The 15,389-nt window shown below is 42.6% G+C and overlaps 1 protein-coding gene across 4 annotated transcripts in view; it reads right to left on the reverse strand.

Moving 5' to 3' along the window:
* CSTPP1 (centriolar satellite-associated tubulin polyglutamylase complex regulator 1) overlaps window positions 1–15,389 on the reverse strand; it is a 202,791-nt gene that overhangs the window by 35,788 nt on the left and 151,614 nt on the right. The gene's annotated exons all lie outside the window — the stretch shown is intronic.

The following is a 15,389-nucleotide window of genomic DNA, read 5'->3' on the forward strand; positions in this document are numbered from 1 at the left end:
TTAAATCCAGTCAGCTTGGATATTTGTTTTCATAGGATTATATCACCAATTTTACCATGAAAACCAGAGGAAACCTAAGGTTTACTTCATAATAATTCACTTGACCACTGTTACAACTCTTGCAGGAATACTGTATTTTTCAAGATAACCAGCCCCTGGTTTAGAATAGTCTTTTGTTGGTTATCTCTAATCCCAGAGGGTGACAGGTGAGGTTATTTTGAATAAGAAAATTAGTCTAATCAGAAATTGCTGATGCCCAATAATCAAGGACTAACTTGTTCTCACCTCCTTCTTTCTTGGAAAAGAAGGATGAAGGTCTCCTCTTGTGTTTTCTACATCTGGTCTGCCTTCTTGCTGTGGAAATTCCTGTTTCGGAAGCTCCTGTTTCGGAAGCTCGGGGCAGCTTAGTCATCTCTACATCCTCCTCCAAGACCACCCTGTGTGCCCACACATTTGCTCAGGAAGAACTGCGGTGGTGTGGTTGTAGACTCAGATGCCTTTGCTCTTCCTGGGAAATGGTGCCTTTTCCAGGGTCAGAGTGGTGTCATTCAAGGAGACCAGTGGAGGGCGCCTGGGTGACTCGGTTGGTTAAGTGTCCTGACTTCGGCTCAGGTCATGATCTCACAGTGTGTGGGTTCCAGACCCATGTCGGGCTCTGTGCTGACAGCTCAGAGCTTGGAGTGTGCTTTGGATTCTGTGTCTCCCTCTCTCTCTGCCCCTCCCCTGCTTGTGCTCTCTCTCTCTCTCTCTCTCTCTCTCTCTCTCTCTCTCTCAAAAATAAACATTAAAAAAGAAAATAAAGGAGACCAGTGGAAGAGTGCCAGACAGAAGCAACTAGCGCCATATCTTTGTCCCTCACTCGGAGAAAGCCCAAATCAAGCATTTTTAGCACCAAAAGGATGGGGGATGAAATGGGCTTTAGTCTGGATTTGTTTCTGTGACTGCCTACAAAGGTTAATGGCTGGGTGAGCTAGTGCTAGGACCAGAGCTAGAGATAATGAAATGTTACCAAGCGTTGGGGAATCCCAGTGGACTGGACAACCTCTAGTTGGTTGGCTGCATAATCTCCATAGGAGGCCACAGAGGCCAGAGAACACCACAGCCCATGAGTGGACTCTCCAATTTTCAGTTGCAATTGTTTTTATGTTCTGTTCTGCAGGGCTTGTGGATGCTCATTCTAAATGACACTCACCCTCAGCCAGCCTGCTCTGCCAAGAGATGCTCGGAAGGACATGGATAGTTTGGGGCATGACCACACCACCCCTTCCTAACCCCCAGCGCACTGAGGCTTTGGTACCAGTCTGCAGCTGAGTAAATACTACTCTGCAAGAAGGGGGATGGGAGGGAAGGAGAGCAGGGAGGAGAGAAGAGGAAGGAGGCAAGACATCTGACAGCTTCGCTCCCCACGTAGCATGTAGTCCCACAAGTCACAGGAAGACTGCTGACATCCTAGAGCTATGTTCCTGTCAAGCAAACCCCGGAAGGAGAGCAGGCTGTGTTCCTAAATTTTATCCCTTTTGAGAGCACTGTTGTTTTATATTATAAATGGAGGGAAATCATAATTAGTTCACCGAAAAGGAAATGATTTCACAAAAGGAATGAGAAGCACTGGCTTCCACTGACACCTGTGGGGTAAAGTAGTTGGGCCATTATTAACACCATCCTTTGCAAGCTCATTATTCCCCAGAGCCTGTTCAGTGTATTTAAACCAGGGCTGAAAGCCAGACTCCCTCTCTTTCTTTCCTTCATTATGACTGAGCCCAACATCAAATGATTATTTCTGTTTGACCAGTATATGCATTCTAGGCAAAGTATTAAATCAGACACGGTAACAATTGCATGGCAATTTTTAGAATGAACAAAAGAACCCCCCCCCCCCCGGAATTGTTTATATTAACCAAAGATTTAAAGAAATATGAGCATTTCTAATCAGCGTCTGAAAATCTGCAGGGATCGTGTATGGCACATCATAGCAATCTGGCCCGGTATTTAGGCTACCCACGGCCATCCCTAGCTCCCACAGTGGCACCGAACCAGAGGCCCGGTATGACATGACAAGAATCCCACATACCGTGTTAGAGCATCTTTTCTGTCCATCATGATGGGGCTGTTGGGAGTTCAAGGACCAAGGCGAAGCTTGGTTCTGGGGGAGGACACTGTCTTAGACAGCTTTGATGACACGAACCACAGCAGGTTGCAATGCCCAGGACGGGCAACCCTATGGCATTGTGGAAGGAGGCACCAGCGCCAGAAGACAAGAAAGCCTCTGTCCAGTAGCAACGGGGCCAGCTATTCTGGCACGAGCACAGTCTCCTGACAATTTATTGAGGAAGCTCAATAAATTGAGCTTTGGGAGGCAGCTTTGGACACCAAAATGTGGAGAAGGATCTTGGCACCATAAGTTCTTAGAGGGCCCAGCAGCTTATCAAGTTATTTCAAGCTTAGTATCTGCATCCATTCACATGTAAAAAACAATGTGTATTTATTTATTTTGAGGGAGAGAGAGAGTGAGTGGGGGAAGGGACAGAAAGAGAGGAGGGAGAGAATCCCAAGCAGGCTCCATGCTGCCAGTGCAGAGCCTGACAAGGGGCTAGATCTCTTGAACCGTGAGATCATGACCTGAGCGAAATCAAGAGTCAGATGCTTTTCAAGAGTCGGACGCTTAACTGACCTGACTGAGCCATCCACACGCCCCCACCCATTCACATTTTAATTCAGAGACCAATGTCCAGCTCTATGAGGTGTTGCTACTTTTTTTAAATGTTTATTTATTTTTGAGAGAGGGAGAGAGAGAGAGAGAGAGAGAGCGAGCGCGCGAGCGCAAGTGGGGGAGGGGCAGAGAGAGAGGGAGACACAGAATCTGAAGCGGGCTCCAGGCTCCGAGCTGTCAGCACAGATTCTGATGTGGAGCTCCAACTCACAGACCATGAGATCATGACCTGAGCTGAAGTCGGCTACTCAATTGACTGAGCCACCCGGGCACCCTCAGATGTTGCTACTTTATGCTTTTGGTTTGGAAACAGGGTGATAGGAAGTGCTCTTTGACACAGAGACTTTAGAGCCAAGGTGTAATTCTTATCCAGGAAGAAGCAAGTGCTGTCTCAAACTCCTGTGACCCAAACCTGCTCTTAACTGGACAGAAATGGTTAAACAGGCATAAGAGCTAAGGTGGAGACAGAACTTCAGGCCCCCCTCATGGTAACTGGAGGTGAGAGGAAACATCCTGCCCTCTCAGTGGTGGTATATCTGGAAAACGTCACTCAATCTTTGAAAAAGAGGCGTATTTTACACTTCCTCACATGGGTTTTTATAACCAGAAGAGGGTTTTCATGTTGTTCTGGAGGAAGGAAAGGTCTGTTCTCCCACAGAGGCAGGTTATAATATAGACAAGAGAACTCAGCCTGAGTTCTGCAAAGAACTAACCACATTATTCTTCTGGGCACAACTCTTCTGGGCCTCCGTTTTGTCACCTTTAAATAAGAAAGATGTGGTACGTGAAGGTTGAAAAAAATTTTTAAACAGATATACTTTTTTTTCAATGGAAATCTTATAAGGAACCTCAATGTATAACAGATAAAAGCAAAGCCTTTCTTACTCGACTTTCTCCTCAGTAGCCCTCACCTAGTCTAGAGGTGTGAGGAATGAAGTGGCTGGGAGAGAAGGCTCGAGGCATTGCTTTAAAATTCTAGGGCTCTACTGAGATGGCTTGAAAAGCCCTGGCTCTAACCCCTAAGCGGGTCTTACGCCTGCTTACCTAGTGCAGCCTCCTGGATCGGCCAACCAGGGTCCAAGTCCTGGCTCTTTGGCTAACTAGCTGTGTTGACACTGAGCAAGCCACTTAGAAATGAGAGTGGATATTAATACTAATACTAATGATACTAACAGTATGAACAATACTGTTCCTAATCAGGAGAATCTTTGAGAGGATTAAAACAGATGATTAAAAAAAATTTTTTTTAATGTTTATTTTTGAGAAAGAGAGAGACAGAGTGCGAGCAGGGGAGGAGCAGAGAGAGGGAGACACAGAATCTGAAGCAGGCTCCAGGCTCTGAGCTGTCAGCACAGAGCCCGACGTGGGGCTCAAACCCACAGACTGCAAGATCATGACCTGAGCTGAAGTTGGACGCTTAACTGGCTGCACCACCCAGGCACCCCTGGAATAGATGACTTAAAAAAGAGAGCGATTGGTAGCTACTGAACAGAATATAACGTATACAGACGTTGAGTCACTACGCCGTACTCCTGAAACTCTGAAACTAAGGTCACATTGTGTGTCAACCGTATGCAAATAAATAAACAAAAATTAAAAAAATAAAAGAGATGGTAAATTTAAAGTGCTAGTATACGGCCCAGGTTAAGTATTCAGTAAACAGTACCTGCTCTTGTTACCACGGCTTTTGAGGCACACAGGTGGGATGGCACCTGCATAACAAAAGGCACAATTCATCCAAGTTCAAGCTCAAGCCAGTGGGTGGCTAAAACAATCTTATTCCTTATCTCATGATTATTTTCTCTTGCCTTTGTTCTTATTGATGAGAGAAGAACAGACTTCCTGCCCCAAGGCAGGTGCACACCACTTTCCTTGAGAGTCACTACCCTGCCAATCCTCTATCATCTCACTAGTGAAAGTACTGATGAGTCATATTTATAGACAGACTGTATAATCATGCAAACCATTTTCATACGCATGATCACTTTTGATCCCCATAAGAACCTTGACAGGCGGGGAGAGGAAAACAGTATTATTCCCATTTTTATGAACCAGGAAAATGAACCTCAGTAAGGGACAAAAAGTACCAAGTAAATGGTAGAGCCACAATCTAATCAAGCCTTCTCTTTCCAGGTCAGGGCCTCTCTCCACTACACAGGCCAGTTCCTTATGATGTCCTTGCTTTCTTGCTATATGGTTCCTGGGACTTCAGCCCGCTTTTATTTCTTCCAGGGATGAAAAACACCTGGCATAGTGGATTCCATAATGAGAGCGCGGTAAATGTTAGCTGCAACTGCTGTTATTGTTATTATTACCGTTAATATTTAAAACTGCTGCCAGCTAGCTCATCTCTTCCTATCCTCCTTCTCCTAGACTGGCTCCAGGGTCAGATGTGGTCTACCTGGCTCCCCGCTTCCTTGCTGCCCCTAAAACAAACTGACGGACCCTTTCTAATTTAGGAGACTGCTGTTAATCTCTATAAGAAAACAGAGAAGGAACAACAAAAATAATAAACACTTTAAGCCATTATAGGCCCGTATCTGCAATTTGAATAGGACTAAACATAGATTAGCAAAGTATATTTAATGTACACACAAAAATTACTTCCAACTACCTTTTTCCTTTCCAATTTAAAATCAGGCTGACAGTTGGGATGGGATTTTATTATTATTTGTTATTTACTAAAAAAAATTTTTTTTAGGTAATCTCTATGCCCAACTTGGGGCGTGAACTCACAACCCTGAGATCCAGAGTCACATGCTCTGCTGACTGAGCCAGCCAGGTGCCCCTGGGATGGAATTTCAAAAAAGCGATCAGCAAAACTGATGGCCTGTCTGAGAAAGCAAGCCACAGAAAACAAAAACCAACAGAAGTATTTCTCTGGGCTTTCCACTGTCCAAAGTAGCCATAGAATAAATAGGAAGTGGAACAGATTATGCATTTGATTTGCTTAAAATGCATTTTCCTTTTCTTCTAAATAAACATAAAAAGAAGCAGTGGCTAACAGAGTTACTCACTAGGAGTGATCTGAACCGAGACAGACTAAAAATAAGAAAACAATCTAAGTCCCCGGTTCTCGATGATTGTGTGAGTAGAGGAAGACCGTTGCCAGCACGTAGGCGTATTTATAAAGACCACAGCCTGTTCTCTTGTCAGAATCTACTAACTTCCACCAATGATGACGGATTTATGGCTACCCATCAACTAAAAAAATAGACTTAAGAAACAAAAACAGCAAGAACCAGAAAGAAGGGTGGATATAGATAAACACATACATCTTTTCAGATGAATCCACCTTTGTCTTTCCTGCTGCTTTCTGTCTTTTGTGGGCATATATAATGTACCCTATCTATAATTATATGTATATGTGTGGGTAAGAGAAAGAGGCGGCTAGAGACAGAAGAGTGGTTGACTTTTTTTGGGACTGGAAATGGGATGGGAAAGGAAATTGACATTAGCAGTTACTGTTCCTTAAAGCCATCGACTTTGTTTTTGAAAGTATGGTTTTCCTGTTAAAAGATCCTTTGCCTGTAATGTGAGTGAATCACTCATCTTATTTTAATAAAAATGTGAACCAAATGATAGTGGCTCTGCGTCCTGGGAAATGACACAATGGTTAGGCTTTCTGGACCCTGATCCTTATCTTTCAGTGGGCCTGGCAGGCGTACAAAAAGAAAGGAAAAATGATGAAAAATATCCCAGTGGCATCAAAGGATGAACCCACCCAATTTCTTTCAGGCACCAGTATTCTAAAAAACAAAGTCTGATCTTACTCACTGGGGTTTGGACAAGGTACCTGGTTTCCTCATTGATGGGTGGCCTTTAATCAGACACCAGCTCTTTCTGTCTCAGTTTCCTCTTCTGTCATGCCTCATGTCTAAATGATCAGGGTGGATTAGATGAAGTTAAATCTACTTTAAAGTACGTAAGATTGCACACCCTTTTGAGCTTTTGCATTTTGTCACCTCCACGTATATAACCCACTTGAAAAATTAAGAAAACAAAAGTATAAGCACCAGGAAGACATCAAAGAGTCTTAAAAAAAAAAGCATGAGCATTCAGAATTATAAAAAAGAAAAGTGCAAACTTCTTGTCTCAGTAATCCTCAGCGTTGTATTTGCGTCTAAGATTCTAGGATTCTTTCACTGTAATTCTCTGCGATTGAGGCAGGAGCACAAAGAACAGGTAGGACATGATTTGGATGCAGGTAGCATGGAACTTGCTAGAAGGGTAGGAATGTTACACAATCCACATTGCTTCATTCTAGTGTGGCACACGTAGTAGCTAAGAACATGAGATTTGGAATTAAGACGGTCTTGGGTTCAAGATGCCTCTGTTACTTCCTAGTTATGGGGCATGGGCAAAATTCTTTAAGCTTCAGTTTTCCCATCTATAAAATTGGATTATACGTCTTCTTTCTTAGGCTCTACACGATGGGGGCCCCTGCTATTGCTCTAACTGCATCTCCTTCTACTCATTCCTTGCTCAGACCATTCCAGCCACAATGGCTTTGTAGTTCTTGAATACGTCAAGCATGTTCTTGTCTCAGGCTTTTGTATCTGCTCTCCCCTCTCCCCCCAGATCCCTACATAGCTCTTTCCTCCTTCAGGTCTCTTCTCAAATGTCATTATACAGTAAGGCCACCCCTGGCCATGGTATTTAAAACTGCAATGCTCCCCCTACTTCCTGCTTAGTTTTTCTCCAAAGAACTTATCGTTGTATGATCTACTATATATTCTTCAACCATATTACTTGTTTCCTTCCTAGAATGTAAGTTCCAAGAAATCAGAGATTTTGCCTCCTTCATTCAGTGTTGGTTCTCAATAACTGTTAAAGGAGCAGGACTGCTGGGATAATTAAGTGAGCTACTACTTATGAAGCTCTTCACATTCACCGTCTAAGACAGAAATGGCTGGCAGACAGGCTTTGTTTGGCTTGAACTTATTTTTTTTTAATTTGGGGCTGAAACATTAGAAAAGTCAAGACATTTCATGCAATACAATCTAGATTCCAGATATCTCTTTTCTAAAAAAAAAAATCAGAGGCCCTGAAGTCTCAGACCATCACTCCTGGACAATCAATCAGCTGGGGCTGAGGCGGAGGCTATCCTTGTAAGTCAGCCATGGCCCCCATTGCTGTTCACTGAATGACACCTGTGCTCCTTACATTACCTGTCTGGTTTTTGCAGGCACTTGAGTTTTCAACCACAGATGGAGAATTTCTCTCAAGAAGAATTTACAATAAAGATTTAATTCATATGACTAAATGAGTTTCAAACGAAAATACACAAACTTAGGTAACCTCATTACGCTAAGAAGAAAGAGCAAAATAGAAATCGCTGTGTACAGTATGATTCCTTCTTTGATTTCAAAGAAAACAAAAGGAAATAAATTTGCATAGGAAAAAGAATGGAATATACCAAAGTGTTAATAGTGGTGGTCAACTCTGCATTTGGGGATTATGCTTTGTATTTTCTTACAATGGGAAGAATAAATAGTCACCTAGATTTACAGCATGAAAATTATATCTCAATAGAATAGTGGAAGGAAGGAAGGAAGGAAGGAAGGAAGGAAGGAAGGAAGGAAGGAAGGATGGAAGGAAGAAAAAGTAGGAAGGAAGGAAAGAAGGAAGGAAGCCACCTACAGAAATGGTCAACTTGGCACCTTCCTTCAAAAATCAATTTCTAGGGGCCACCTGGCTGGCTCAGTCAGAACAGCATGCAACTCTTGATCTCAGGGTTGTGAGTTCAAGCCCCGCATTGGGTGTAGAGATTACAAGTAAATAAATAAATTTATTTTATTTTATTTTATTAAAAAAATTTTTTTAACGTTTATTTATTACTGAGAGACAGAGAGACACAGAGAGTGAGCAGGGGAGGGGCAGAGAGAGGGGGAGACACAGAATCTGAAGCAGGCTCCAGGCTCTGAGCTGTCAGCACAGAGCCCGACATGGGGCTTGAACTCACAAACCGTGAGAACATGACCCGAGCCGAAGTCAGTCGCCCAACCAACTGAGCCACCCAGGTGCCCCAATAAATTTATTTAAAAAAAAAGAAATAGATTTCCATGTCCCCATTCTCAGTGGCTCTATGTTCCCCCTCAAAATCACCTTGTTTTATCTACAATGAAAAGAGGGTGCAAAGCTGATCATCATATTTTATAATACTTTATATGCTTATGGATTTTATAATGCCCTTGGTCCTTCTTTGTATGTGCTCACAGTCCAGGCTTATGGGGGGGGGGGCACAGTCAGGTTATACATCCCTTCAAATGAGGATGGGGTGGGAGGAAAAACACTTATCAAAGTCAAGGCTAAAACTGATTTGTTACAATACTAACAAGATTTCATTTTTCTGACTTTAAAAAAAATGTTTATTTTTGAGAGAGAGAGTATGTGGGTGTGTGCGTGTGTGTATGTGTGCATGTGCATGAGCAGGGGAGGGGCAGAGAGAGGAACAGAGGATCCAAAGCGGGCTCTGCACTGACAGCAGAGAGCCTGACGTGGGGCTCGAACTCACAAACCATGAGATCATGACCTGAGCCAAAGTCAGACACTTAAGTGACCTAGTCACCCAGGAGCCCCGTTTTTCTGATTTTTAGTGATATTTATAAATGGTTTTCCTTCCTTTCCATAGCCCAAGGTGATTCTCTGTTTCCTCCTGGGGACAGTGTGGCTGAGCAGAAGGAAGTCTCAGGAGACTCAGAATCCTGCGTTGGCTCTGCTGGACTACCGCATCAGAGCAAGCTACTTACTCTTTGGGCCTTAGTTTCTTCTTCTGTAAGATGGAGATAACCATCAGTTGTCTACTTGAGAGCAAAACGGCCAGATCTATGATCCTATGATTCCCTAAGCTCTTTGAAGTTGTGGGGCCACAGAATGGACAAACTTCCAACGCTGAGAACAATGAAAATGGTTTCTCCAGGTGTCTGTAGCCTGCATGTTAATACCTAACGTATTTAAAACTTAACTAATAGGCAATCTCAACTATCTAAATGCCAGTAAGTCTCTAAGTAGGCCAAACAGATGTCACAAGGTTCACACATTAAAGCTTATGTGGTTAACTTACAGGCCTCTGAGGTAAGCTCTGATTAGACTCAGTTTTAATGCACCGGGCTGTCTATTTTCTAAGCTCAATGCTGACCAGACACAGTAAACCGAGAGAGGAAAAGGAACTATAAAAGGCAGGTGCAAGATCAGCAGTGAGAAATCAGGCATTAACAGCACTGATAGGAACACAGAAGCAGGAAAAAATATTTAAAATGAAATCTGGATGTATTTAGGGTACACTTCAACAAACTCTTGAAGGCAATGATGTTTTCCAGCATAATAAAATAATTTATGTTTGTAAAGATGATACTTAGATGCTAAGATAAATTATATTTAAGAATGCAGGGAAGGGTAGGAGTGCCTGCGTTGGCTCAGTCAGCTGAGCATCTGACTCTTGATTTAGGCTCAGGTCATGATCCCAGGGTCATGGGATTGGGCCCTGTGTTTGGCTCTGTGCTGAGCATAGAGCCTGCTTGGTTCCATCCTGCTTGGGATTCTGTCTCTCTCCTTCTGCCCCTCTCCCCGGCTGGTGGGCATGCTCTCTCTCCTTCGGTCTCTCTTTAAAATTAAAAAATTAAAAAAAAAGTAATGCAGGGAAGGGTGTTATATATATATATTTAAATATATTTTGAAAAGATTTTGATATAAATTATATTAAAAACTACAACAAAAAATTGGAACCCAAACCCTAATTGTAAAACAGTAGGCTGTAAAACTGGAAAACTTTCCTGAGTTTTTCTATATTTACTGTCTCTAAGCCATTTATTTATCATTTCTTATACACTATAAACTGCCTCCTGGTGTTGGTTATGTGTTTTTTAAGCTACCTTCCTGAGTGCTGTACGCCCTTTATCTCATTTAAGTCTGCCTAACAGTCCTATTGGGTAAATACTGTTGTTCTCATTTACTTGCAGACACTGGGAGGTTAGGTCACTTACCTAGTTATATGACTAGTGGTGGTAGCATGTTCAGGCTTTGAACCATGGGTTTGCCTGAATCCAACGCATGTGCTTTAAAGCACTCTGTGATTTATCAATGGTCTAATTATGATAAATGTATCTGTATCATCATCACCAACACACTGAGTCTTGAGAGTAAGGACTTCATCTTACTTGCTTTTCTATGTCTCAGGGACTGGTACCTAGGGGCACTCCGAAAATGTTCAACAGATTTTATCTTTATGCTTCCCTATGTAGATTCCAAACGTTAAAGGAAATGGAGTATATCCCAATGTTTCCCCAATTATGATTCATGGATCATCTGTATCTCAGGCCTACAGAATCAGAATCAGAATCAGAATCAGAATCAGAATCAGAATCAGAATTCTCACGGTCAAGGTATGCAAATGTGCACTTAAACAAATAGCCCCAGTGACTCTTAAAGTTGGAGAACTATTGACCTAACTTGAAAGTAAATTCTTCGGAGTTAGTCATTCCCAGCTCTGCTACTTCCTAGCTGAATGATCTGGGGCAAGTTAGTTATTTCAATTCTTTGAGCTCCAATTCCATCATCTTTAAAATGACTCAGTCAGGTGAGTGTCTCACTCTTGATTTTGGCTCAGGTCATCATCCCAGAGTTGTGGGATTGAGCCCTGTGTTGGGCTCTGCACTGAGCGTGAAGCCTGCTTGAGATTCTCTCTCTCTCCCTCTGCCCCTCTCCCCCACTGGCTCTTTCTCTTTCTCTCTAAAATAAAAAAAAATGGAAAAAAATTTTAAAAAATTTATACCTATCTCACAGGGTTTTTGAAGGGACGAAGTTCATTCATTCACCAGGAATTACAGAGCATCTACAGTGTGCCAGATATTGTTTTTCAGGTGCTTAGGATACATTAGGGAACAAACAGATAAGCTCCTTGCCCTCATGAAGCCTACCTCATGAAGACAGATATTAAGTGATAAATACAACAGACAAGTAAACTAGATGGTAAGTTAATGATACCTATAATGGAAAAAACAGAATAGAGCTGTTCAAATAGGGAGTGTGACATGGCAGTGGTGGTACAATTTTATCCCAGTTTTCTTTTTTTTCTTTTCTTTTCTTTTTTTTTTTTTTTTAACAATCTTTACATTCAACGTGGGGCCTGAACTCACGACCTCAAGATCAAAAGTCATATGCTCTATTGACTTAGGCAGCCAGGTGCCCCTTCAATTTTATAGAGAGTAGACTAGGTAGGTTTCATGGAGAAGGTAACACCTAGACAAAGATTTGGAGGAGGTTAGGAAGTAATCTAGGTGGACATCGAAGGGAAGAACATTCCAAGCAGAGGAAACAGCCACTGGGTGCATGTCTACTGGGTAAAAGGAACAGCATAGAAGCCAGTGTAGCTGGAGCCAACAGCATGAGAGAGAAAGGAATAAGACATGAGGTTAGAGAAATACCTGGGGCCAGTTCATGTATTGGCCTTTCAGGCCTGCAAGTAAGGATTAAACAAAACAGTCATGTTAAATGTTTGGAACAGTATATAGCACATAGTAAACATTTAATGGATGGTATCCACATCTGTATTTACATTAATATCTTCTGGTCCCACTTTCTTACACCACACACAAAAATAAACTCAAAATGAATGAAACATAAGACAGGAAGCCATCAAAATTCTAGAGGAGAAAACAGGCAAAAACCTCTTTGACCTCGGACGTAGCAACTTCTTACTCAACACGTCTCTGGAAGCAAGGGAAACAAAAGCAAAAATGAACTATTGGGACCTCATCAAAATAAAAAGCTTCTGCACAGCGAAGGAAACAATCAGCAAAACTAAAAGGCAACCAACGGAATGGGAGAAGATATTTGCAAACGACATATCAGATAAAGGGTTAGTATCCAAAATCTATAAAGAACTTATCAAACTCAACACCCAAGAAACAAAGAATCCAGTGAAGAAATGGGCAAAAGACATGAATAGACACTCTTCCAAAGAAGACATCCAGATGGCTGACAGACACATGAAAAGATGCTCAACAGCACTTATCATCAGGGAAATACAAATCAAAACCACCATGAGATACCACCTCACACCAGTCAGAATGGCACACATTAACAACTCAGGCAACAACAGATGTTGGTGAGGATGTGGAGAAAGAGGATCTCTTTTGCACTGCTGGTGGGAATCCAAACTGGTGCAGCCTCTCTGGAAAACAGTATGGAGGTTCCTAACAAAATGAAAAATAGAACTACCCTACAACCGAGCAACTGCACTACTAGGTATTTATCCAAGGGATACAGGTGTGCTGTTTCGAAGGGGCACATGCATCCCAATGTTTATAGCAGCACTATGGACAATAGTCAAAGTATGGAAAGAGCCCAAATGCCCATCAATGGATGAATGGATAAAGAAGATGTGGTATATATAGACAATGGAGTATTACTCGGCAATCAAAAAAGAATGAAATCTTGCCATTTGCAACTACGTGGACGGAACTAGAGGGTATTATGCTAAGTGAAATTAGTCAGAGAAAGACAAATATCATTATGACTTCACTCATATGAGGACTTTAAGCTACAGAACAGATGAACATAAGGGAAGGGAAGCAAAAATAATATAAAAACAGGGAGGGGGACAAAACATAAGAGACTCAAATACGGAGAACAAACAGAGGGTTGCTGGAGGGGTTGGGGGGGGGGATGGGCTAAATGGGTAAGGGGCATTAAGAAATCTACTCCTGAACTCACTGTTGCACTATATGCTAAGTAACTTGGATGTAAATTAAAACATGAATAAATTAATTAAAAATATATATCTTCTGGTCCCTAAACAGAGCTAGTCTGGAAGGTCAGGCTAAAGGGACTATAGCACCTTTTATGTACTTTGGTGGGGTTATAGGGTCCTTCAACATTTCCCAAAGCACCGAAATCAGATCAAAGGTGATCCCCAGCAGCAAGTAGAGATGGTTAATTCTTTGCAGGTGCTCAGAAAACTAAACTAACAGAGACACACAAAGTCAACACAGCATCAATAAAAGACGGAAAGGATGGGGTGTGGATGGGGTGGGCTTGGCTAAAGGCTGAAACCAACAGAAGAGTCATCAGCAAGGTACGAGAAAAAGTAATGGAGCGTAGAAGCATCACCTACAGCAGTTGAAGCCCATGCTAATATCAATGAGACCACAAAGTCATGAGAATAATGACTACAAACTGGTGGGGAGTGAGCCAGGGAGCCCAGCAACATGAATGCACTTGCATGGGGGAGAAGACAAATTAAGAGATTCAGGCAAAACTATTCCCTTTCCTGGAGGAGGTTCTTTAATCTTTAATCTCCCTCTCTTGACACTAGGCACTGATCTTGCCCCAACAAGACAAAGGATAACTTCTGAGGAGCGAAGGGCCTCTCAGGAGGCAAGTGCCCTGTGTCTGCCAGGCTAAAAGGACAAGTTTTCTTGGTCACAGTGTCTCACAATTGGGCAGGTCAGAGCTAAGACACACTTACCCACCCTCCATGGCTCTCCTAACAAAAAGAACTGCAGGGCCTCGGAGCTGTGGAGAGGAATGTGGTCTCTTTGGGAACTGGAGGCAGGCAAGAACGCAATGAAGGCTGGATGAAGATACCCAGAGTGGGCTTTAAATTGCTTTAAATTGTTGTGCCAGTTTCTTCTGGCACTTGCCCTACGGAAAGCAACGCCAGGCACCGTCCAGTGGAAATCTGGAAGTGGGCATCCTTTGTGGCTTCAAGTATGCCAGCCTGGCAAGGAAGAGTGTAGTACTTGGTTTCCATGACCCTGACTTAACCTACTCAATAGGGAACAGTTTCATCTGAGTCAGAAAAAATGAAGAGCGACTCAACTTATGTGATCTTTTACTCAATACATTCAATTTATAATTAAAACCATTACGAAAGCCAATTTGAGAAACCTTGTATTTTTATTCCTTTACCTCAAACTATTCAACTGCCTACCTCTACCATCTCCTGACAGCAACCACTTATTAACCTTGGGAGTTCTTTTTAAAAAAAATTTTTTTAACGTTTATTTATTATTGAAAGAGAGACAGCATGAGCAGGGGAGGGGCAGAGGGAGAGGGGGAGACACAGAATCCGAAACAGTCTCCTGGCTCTGAGCTGTCAGCACAGAGCCCGACGTGGGGCTCGAACTCACAAACCGCGAGATCATGACCCGAGACGAAGTCGGACGCTTAACCGACTGAGCCACCCAGGCGCCCCAACTTTGGGAGTTCTTAATGGCTACATTCTTACCTGTTTATTTTGTTAATAAATATTAAGTGCCAACTGTGTCCCAGAGGCCATGCTAGGGTCTGGGGGAATAGCAACAGATGAGATAGACAAAAATCCCTATTTTCAGGGAACTTACATTCTAGTACATGTGTGGGTGGAGAGGTAGACAGTAAACAAGGGGACAAATAAATAAAATGCTTGTAGAAAGTGATAAAGGCAGGGGTGCCGGGTAAAAATGCTTGTAGAAAGTGATAGAGGCAGTCGGTAAGCACCTGACTTCAGCCCAAGTCATAATCTCACAGTTAGTGAGTTCGAGCCCTACATCGGGCTCTGCGCTGACAGCTCAGAGCCTGGAGCCTGCTTCAGATTCTGTGTCTCCCTCTGTCTCTGCCTCTCCCTGACTCACACTCTGTCTTTCTCTGTCTCTTTCAAAAATAAAGATTAAAAAATTAAAAAAAAAAAAAAAAA

The sequence above is a fragment of the Panthera pardus genome, unplaced genomic scaffold, assembly GCF_024362965.1.
Source record: "Panthera pardus isolate Hobbes unplaced genomic scaffold, ASM2436296v1 HiC_scaffold_12, whole genome shotgun sequence".
In the NCBI taxonomy this organism is placed as follows: Eukaryota; Metazoa; Chordata; class Mammalia; order Carnivora; family Felidae; genus Panthera; species Panthera pardus.